This window comes from Bactrocera neohumeralis, unplaced genomic scaffold, assembly GCF_024586455.1.
Source record: "Bactrocera neohumeralis isolate Rockhampton unplaced genomic scaffold, APGP_CSIRO_Bneo_wtdbg2-racon-allhic-juicebox.fasta_v2 cluster09, whole genome shotgun sequence".
Lineage (NCBI taxonomy): Eukaryota > Metazoa > Arthropoda > Insecta > Diptera > Tephritidae > Bactrocera > Bactrocera neohumeralis.
Window position 1 is genome coordinate 24,644,899 of NW_026089622.1, and position 8,766 is coordinate 24,653,664.

The 8,766-nt window shown below is 40.6% G+C and overlaps 1 protein-coding gene across 2 annotated transcripts in view; it reads right to left on the reverse strand.

Annotated features, from left to right (window-relative positions):
* The window catches only part of LOC126764053 (uncharacterized), a 917,515-nt gene that overhangs the window by 404,464 nt on the left and 504,285 nt on the right, over positions 1-8,766 (reverse strand). The gene's annotated exons all lie outside the window — the stretch shown is intronic.

The following is an 8,766-nucleotide window of genomic DNA, read 5'->3' on the forward strand; positions in this document are numbered from 1 at the left end:
AATTAATGGGTTTGGATCCAATCCTTGACTGCAAGGTTGGTATCCGACCTTCACCATCAGCCGACTTAATCTTGGGTTGAGTACCCAAATCGCCTTTGAGGTTTGATACTCTCTCAAGCGTTTTAACCCATTTGGTTAGAAATTTGTCTAAGTCAACCCATTTTGGGATCTCTGAATCCGAATCCAGAGATTGTTCCCAAAGCGACAGTGTATAGTCCGGCAGTCGGATAGAACACAAATACGTAAATATGGCATCCCAGCTATCTACATTGATGCCATGTATTTGTAAAGCTGAAATTCAGCTAATTATCTCCCGCTGTAAATTTCTGAGTTCGGTCTCAGATTCTGAAGAAATGTGCGGAAGCTTGAATAATAAATTTAATTGTGTGTTTACAAGCACTCGCTTGTTTTCATACCTACACAACAAATTATTCCAAGCATTCCGTCATTCGTCAGTGGCGCTTTCGAAACAATAGCTTTTGCTTCACCTCGCGTTTTTTGGTTCAGATGGAATAACTTCTCCACTGGAGATAGCCTTGGGTTATTCCCATAAATGGCGGCAAATAAATCCCTAAAAGAGGGCCATTGTAAAACATCGCCATGAAATATTTCGGTATCACATGGCGGTAAGTTGATGGAATACCTCACGGGTTCTACTGTTTGTTGTAACCGTTCAGGTTGAATCACCGTTGAATTCGAAGTAGGGCTTTGGTTGAAAGCCGTGAGGTTGTGCATGTGTTCGCCCATCAAGGCCGCGCAACACACATACGCGTGGTAACAGCTTGAATATTTAAGCTTGATGTTGTCAATTGAGCTTGTGTCAGAAGGATCCACCTTTGGCAAACACAACTTGTATTCTGACTTTACCTCTGCCCACAGAGATTTCAGTTCAGCTTGTTGAACTTCAAGAGAGTAGGCACTTTGATTGTTTGCTGTTGGAGTAAAAGACTCCTCAAACTCCAGTAGAGCGTCTGCAGCTGTGGTAAAGGCTCTGATTGATCCCATTGTTTTCAAAAATTGAACCGGAACTGCGAAAATGTTGCACAAACTCGGATTTGAACTTGAAATTAAAATTTAAAAAATATATGCAAATATGTTGCAAAAGTTCAAAAGTTATAGAACCAATCACGGACAGACTCTAAATTAGTAGTGCGTTGTTTCTTAGTGAAGCGGGAATATTCGAAAGCACAAAAAAAATTAATCAATTTAGTAAATTATTTTCTCAAAGTATTTCTCTTAATTTTAATTTGAATGTGCTTGCTGGGTAATCGTCCCAATGCACTTGCACGCCTAGTCCTTGACTATGTACACCAACAAAATTGATTTGTGCTTAATTGCTTTATTAAAATCCAAATATGTATAAATACAGATAAAAATTCACAGGCACTTATTTGATTTACTATATCCACTATTCACTTTCACTTTTATCACTGGGTTATTTTCGAACTATTTCGATTTCACCACTATACTCTTTGTTTGTTGGGATGGCTGCTGTGCTGCCTTGCCTTTGCTGCTGTGCGTTTGCTGCTCTCCCTTTGCTGCTTGGCCTGTGCTGCTTCTCTTTGCTGCTTTGCCTTCGCTGCTCTCCCTTTGCTGCTTGGTCTTTGGGTCTTCGCCTTTGCTGCTCTGACTTTGCTGTTTGATGATCTAGCCGTCGCTCACTTCACTTTTCTCCAATTTTTTAGTGTCACTCACAATTAATTACGTATTAATTTTTGTATTTTGTTTTTTTTTTTTTTTGTTCACTCGCGAAACTGCAGTTGCGTTATTGCTGCTTGCCTTTATTGCTATTCGAGCAATATATGGGAAGGCAGAGTTGAGCGACTAGACTCAAATTAAACCACAAGGAAAAACCAAAACCCGAGAGAGATTGTTGACGCTCCAGACGATTTTGTGCGTCCAAGAAATTTATAACTTTTTCTCGAATAACAGAGTGTGGTTTTTTTTTGTAAAGTGAAATAGTGCATTTGCCAGGTGTATTTGTTGTTGTACTTAAATGAAGTACAATACTACCTGCAATCTTGTGCTTTGATTTTGTGGGTAGAGTGCCAAAAATAAGTTTTGGTCTCCACTTCACACAGCACAATTTGGTTTGTACATAAATGATGCACAAATTAACCAATCTATTGCCTTTAGCTTGCAAAGCACAAATCCAAAATATGTTTGGCTGTAACTTGCGAGTTGCTAAAGCGGCCAAATTATGCACTTTCACTTTAATAAAAAATCGACTTGTTACCTGTTATCCGGCTCGAAGGACCAATGATAATTCGGATGGTGGAGCACGGTGCTCGCTCGTTCCGTTGATGTGGTTGGCCGTGGGGAAACGGTCGGCGCAAATTTATTCCACAAAGTTAAATAAAAACCAAAAAGTTTCATATAATAAAATGTATTTAATTATAACAATTTGGAACAACACTTACCACGTCTGTATAGCTGAGCGGTCGCAAAAGGAGAGAGCGCGCGCAACTTTTTTAGTTAGCGCGCGAATTGAAACTTCGAAAAAGAAGAAAAGAAATGATTGCTCTTTCGATACAGACGTGGCAAAAGAAATTGGGCGGGGGCGGCGTCAACAAGTATAGCCGAGTTAACAACAGCGCGCCAGTCGTTTCTTCTTTTCGTTACATGGCGCCAATTGGATATTCGAAGCGAAGCCAGGTCCTTCTCTACTTGGTCCTTCCAACGGAGTGGAGGTCTTTTTCTTCCTCTGCTTCACCGGCGGGTACTGCGTCGAATACTTTCAGAGCTGGATTGTTTTCGTCCATTCGGACAACATGACTTAGCCACCGTAGCCGCTGTCTTTTAATTCGCTGAACTATGTCAATGTCGTCGTACATCTTGTACAGCTCATCGTTCTCTCGAAAACTCGCAACGTCGACTCATCAGTTGTTGTCATCGACCAGGCTTCTGCACCATATAGCAGGACGGGAATTATGAGTGACTTATAGAGTTTGATGTTTGTTCGTCGAGAGAAGACTTTGCTTCTCAATTGCCTACTCAGTCCGAAGTAGCACCTGTTGGCAAGAGTTATCCTGCGTTGGATTTCTACGCTCACATTGTTGGTGGTGTTTACGCTGGTTCCAAGATAGATGAAATTATCTACCACTTCAAAGTTATGACTGTCAACACGACGAAACACCCTCAAATGGGTTGAGGCTGATCGACTTCGCCGGGGCCCGAAATATGGTTATCTGTAGTACTAGATTCCAGCACAAGAAAATACATCAAGCTACCTGGCTGTACTCCGGATCGAAAGCCACCAACCACATCGATCGCGTTGTGATAAACGGAAGACACGTCTCCAGTATTCTAGACGTGCGTACGCTCCGAGGTTCTAACATCGACTCGGAACACTATCTAGTTGCAGTCAAAATACGCACCCGTTTCTGTGCAGCAAAAAACGCACGTCAATAAACACAAGGAAGGTTCGACGTCGAGACGCTGCAATCACAATAAACAGCAGAACGATTTTCTACTCGGCTTGTGCTCTTGCTCTCTGAGAGCACTCGTCAACAACTCGGTATAAGGGAACTGTGGGACGGCATTTCAAACTCCTTACGTACAGCTGCAACCGAAACCATTGGTTTTCGAAAATGCAAAAGAACAGCCGGTAAGACGAGGAGTGCCGTGCCGCAGCGGAGAAAAAACATACAGCCTACGTCCCAACGTTAGGATCGACCACAACGCGTGTGGGATGGGATAGATAACGAGAGTTGAAGAAGGAAGCGAGACGCATTTGCAGACAGAAAAAGAAAGAGGCCGAAATGCGTGAGTATGAAGAGCTTGATAAGCTGGCCGACAGGGGTAATGCTCGAAAATTCTATGAAAAAACGCGGCGGCTTACAGAAGGTTTCAAGACCGGAGCATACTCTTGTAGAACCCCCAAAAGTGTTCTATTCACCGATGCCCAGAGCATACTTAAATTATGGAGGGAACACTTCTCCAGCCTGCTGAATAGCAGTGATCGTACAACACCAGGAGAAGGCGAACCCGATACCCCAATCGATGACGATGGAGCAGACGTTCCATTGCCCTACCATGAAGAAGTTCGATTAACAATTATCCGCCTGAAGAACAAGAAAGCGATGGGGCCGATGGATTGCTGGCCGAGCTATTCAAACACGGCGGCGAAGAACTGATAAGGAGCATGCATCAGCTTCTTTCTAAAATATGTTCGGACGAAAGCATGCGCAACAATTGGAATTTAATCGAAATCGAAAAGACGATTATTTGACTAAAAATCACATTTTAACCATTAACCACTCCCCGTAGTCACGTGATATGACACCGTGCGATTTCTTCCTTTTTTGGAAAAATGCATTTGGCTATGAAAGGAAAGCGTTATGCAGACATAGAGGCCATTCAAAAGGCTTGCACCGGCATACTGGCGGCCATACCGGCCAACGAGCTAAAACACTCGTTCGACATGCTTTTGGACCGTGCAAAAAGCTGTATTGAAGCAGAAGGAGAATATTTTGAATAAAATAAATTGATTGCCGAAAAAAAACCATTTGTTCTTTTTTGTTAAGTGCTGTTTATTTTGGGACGCACCTTGTATGTACTTATGTGTATGTAATTTGAAGTAGTGCATCGTAATCAATGAAACATTCGATTTCGATTTTTTTGATAAGACGTTATTTTGGATTTTAAGTGACGATGTGTACTTTGGTTTAATGCTGAACATATGTGGGATTATTTTGTATTGCATATAATAATTTTTGTTATTCGTACAAAACTTATCATATTAATGCTTAGAGCGAAATATAAATGAAGTTGGTCTAGACCACGCATATCGCTACTATCAATTGCAATCTTAGGGTTGAAGTTTTGCATATCAACTCAATAAGTATGTTAAATTTAAGGATGGTTGTAACATAATTTTTTCTGACGGGAAGTAAAGTATAGTTATAAAACAAATGGAATCTATGAAATATAATATAACTGAGTAACATGCCGATTTGGTAGTATTTCATAAACGGGGGACGTGTTCATAGCTGGTCAGTATCAGAAAACGCCATTTTGAGAAAACCTAAAAACCATCCCCTGATGCCAATGTTTTATCGGGTATAGACGTATAGGCCAATACAATTAAGGTACTGAGGCCCTAAAGGAAGGAGTTTTATGAAATACTTGTATATAAAATTATTTCAAAGGAAAATGAAGATCAAACGCAACTCAATGAAACCAGCAAATAGTTTTACGGAGGACTGAATTCACTTGCCAGTTGATCAGACAAATCTATACCTAAAAAGAAAATCTGATAAATCTGTAAAATTATTAGCGTATTTGAAAACAAATTAATTTTTAAAGGTCTCTGCAAACCGTGTTTATATGTTTTGTACTCTGTTATTATATTCGGATATAATATCTTGGCGATGTAAATTATTCTTTCCTCCATTCATTTGGGAGTGGCCAGAAATGATTCTTTTACGTATGGCAGCAGCTCACGACTTCTGGTCTCAGATCAAGTATCCTCTAGGTAGCCAAAAAACCTCCGTCTGAAAACGAGCTAAAGTGAGAAAGCAGAACACCCCTTGCCCTGGGTTATGCGTTGGGGGTTGGGACAATAACGTAAAAAATACTTCCAACGAAAACAAGAAAACAGCCTTGGAATGGTGATTCGTAAAGCTATCTGGCTATCTCCGGATCGAAAAGCCACCAACCAGATCGACCATGTTGTTATAGACGGAAGACTCGTCTCCAGTGTTCTATACGTGCTTACGCTCCTAGGGCCTAACATCGACTCGGACCACTATCTAGTTGCAGTCAAAATACGCACCCGTCTCTGTGCAGCAAAGAACTCACGTCCATAAACACAAGGAAGGTTCGACGTCGAGACGCTGCAATCACAATAAACAGCCGAACGATTTTCTACTCGACTTGCACTCCTGCTCTCTGAGAGCACTCATCAGCAAATCGGCATAAGGAAGTGTGGGAATGTATTTCAAGCTCCTTACGTACAGTTGCAAAAGAGACCACTAGTTTTCGGAAAAAACAAAATAGTAGTGTCGTCTCGCAGTGGAGAGAAAACAGACTGCCTATCTCGCAACGTTATAATCGACCACAACACGAGCACGATGAGGTAGATACAGAGAGTTAAAGAGGGAAGCGAGAGGCAATTGCATTCAAACAAAGATATATGCCGAAGTTGATTACGAAGAGTTTGACAAACTGGCTGACAGGGGTTATACTCGAAAATTCTTGGAAAAGATGAAAAGTGAAAGCATAACACCAGGAGATGGCGAACCCGATTCCGTAATCGGTGACGATGGAGCGTACGATCCATTGCCCGACTATGAAGAAGTTCGAATAGCAATTACCAGTCTGAAGAACAAGAAAGCAGCGGAAGGCGATGGAGTGACGACCGAGCTATTCAAATACAGGAACGAACTGGCAAGGCGCATGCATCAGCATTTTTGTAGAATGTGGTTAGATGAAAGCATGCCCATCGATTTGATTTAAGTGTGCTCTGCCCAATCCATAAAAAAGGAGACCCCACAATCTGCGCCAAATACCGTGGGACTAGCCTCCTCAACATCGCATATAAGGTTCTATCGAGCGTATTGTGTGAAGGATTAAAGTCCACCGTCAACAAACTGATTGGACCTTATTGGTGTGTTTTTTAGGTCTGGAAAATCAACAACTGACCGGATATTCATCTTCCGTAAAATCTTGTAAATGCCATGAAAAGAGAATCGGCGCGCGTCACCTCTTTGTTGATCTCAAAACTGCTTTTGACAGCACGAAAAGAAGCTGCCTTTATGCCGCGATGTCTGAATTTGGTATCTCCACAAACCTAATATGGCTGTGTAAGCTGACATTGAGCATTACCAAAAGCTTCGTCCAAAAAAGATTTCATATCGTGCGACTTTTTCAGTCTAGTGCTGAAGAAAATCATTTGAGCTGCAGAGCTGAATCGAGAAGGTAAAATCTTCTACAAGAGTGTACAGCCCCTAGCGTACGCCGATGATTTGATATCATTAGGCTCAACATATAGCTTCGAAATTTAACGCGAAATAACTGTCGCCAACATATGCTTCTTCGGACTGAGTAAGCAATTAAAAATTAAAGTGCTCCTTCGACTTACCAAACTTTATAAGTCAATATTCCCGTCCTTCTTTATGGTGCAGGGGCATGGATGATGACGACATCTGATGAGTATACGTTACGAGCTTTTGAGAGAACGGTTCTGAGGAAGAGATCTGATGGAGAGGGATCTGGCTGCACTTGGTATCTCGAATTGGCTCCAAATTACGAAAAGAAGAAACGACTGGCGCGCTGTTGTAATCTTGGCTGCTACCGCATAAGCGAAGTCTACACCAATAAAGAAGAAGGAGTCCTCTGCGATTTTTTCTAAGAGAGAATTGCCTTATTCGATAGAAGCTTAATAGCTGTTTACCGTGAATACTCGGTTCTCTTCAAAATAACCTTCCATAAGTTGAAGATTGCAGAAAGTGTTGTGGTTGCCTAAGTTTATATTTATTATATATAGATATAGTTTCAAATTATATATGTTACCATTCGCATCTGCTAATTTGAGTTTTAGTGCCATACTTACATATTCACTTTAACAGGAAAATATTGCCGATACCCTAAAAGACCCCGGAAAGTAACATACTTTCATCTATTACCAGCTGCATTATTTCACTTAAAGATTACAATTGCTTTTTGAACAAGATAGTTACTTTCGAATAATTCTCTATTGAAGGGTATTTTACCGTACTCATATACATAAATATGGCTAGAAACTCCACTAACTCCTTACGATCGGTATCTTTCCAATGATTATTATGATTATTAATTTTTCCATGAACTTTTGCAACCAACCGCTCGCTATGAAATGTAGCTTTACACTGATTTATATTTTCAATTGTGTGATACACATTGCAATAAAACGATCACAATTTCAAATAAACGAGTTAAGATATACTAGAACTGCAATTAAGTGAGAATCTCAGTAGCAAAGACCTGACAAATTTAAAAAGGGGCGTGGCCAGCCCCCTATTTTGTTTAATGTACATATATCCTAAATCACTTAAGAATTACTACTGACTCTGTAAAAATAGGTGAAATCGGAAGACAACCACGTAACTAACCATATATTAAAATATACTATGAGGAACTAAATATGACAAACAGTCTCCGACTGTCACTTGTGCCGAGTGGTTGTCTTTTTCTCGCAGCGCCTTCTCGCATAGTGTTCGTATAAACGTGTTTTCAGTTTACATTATCTTTTACTTCTTTGAAACTCCTACTTGATTTGGATTTTGTGTTAAATTTCTTGATATCTGGTAATTAAAGCTAAAATGCCCTCTGGGCCCCCCATCATTGGGGTTAATCGGTTCGCCTTGCTAAAAAGAAAAAAAAGAAAGCTTCAATTGGCAAAAATATATATCTTTTCCCTGAACTCCCCACGGTGCAAAAAAGTAACCCTAAGTTTGTGGTGCTAGAATCCCTTGATACGAATAAAACTCTATCTCAATATTCGTGTTTCGCGGTCAACCGGTCTATCAATATAATTAGTAAAGAAATTCATTCAATCTCCGAACTTCGCGATGGCAATCTACTCTTGCTGGTTAGTAGTGTAAGTGTTGCAGAGAAATTTCTAGCCTTAAAAGAATTATACGGCATCTGCCCAGTCAAGGCAAAATATCACGAGCACTGGAATTACAACAAGGGAACTTTTTACGCACCATTCCTTAACAACGTACCCGAAAATGAAATAGTGAATGAATTGGCAGACCATGGCGTGGTGGTCGTGTCAAATTT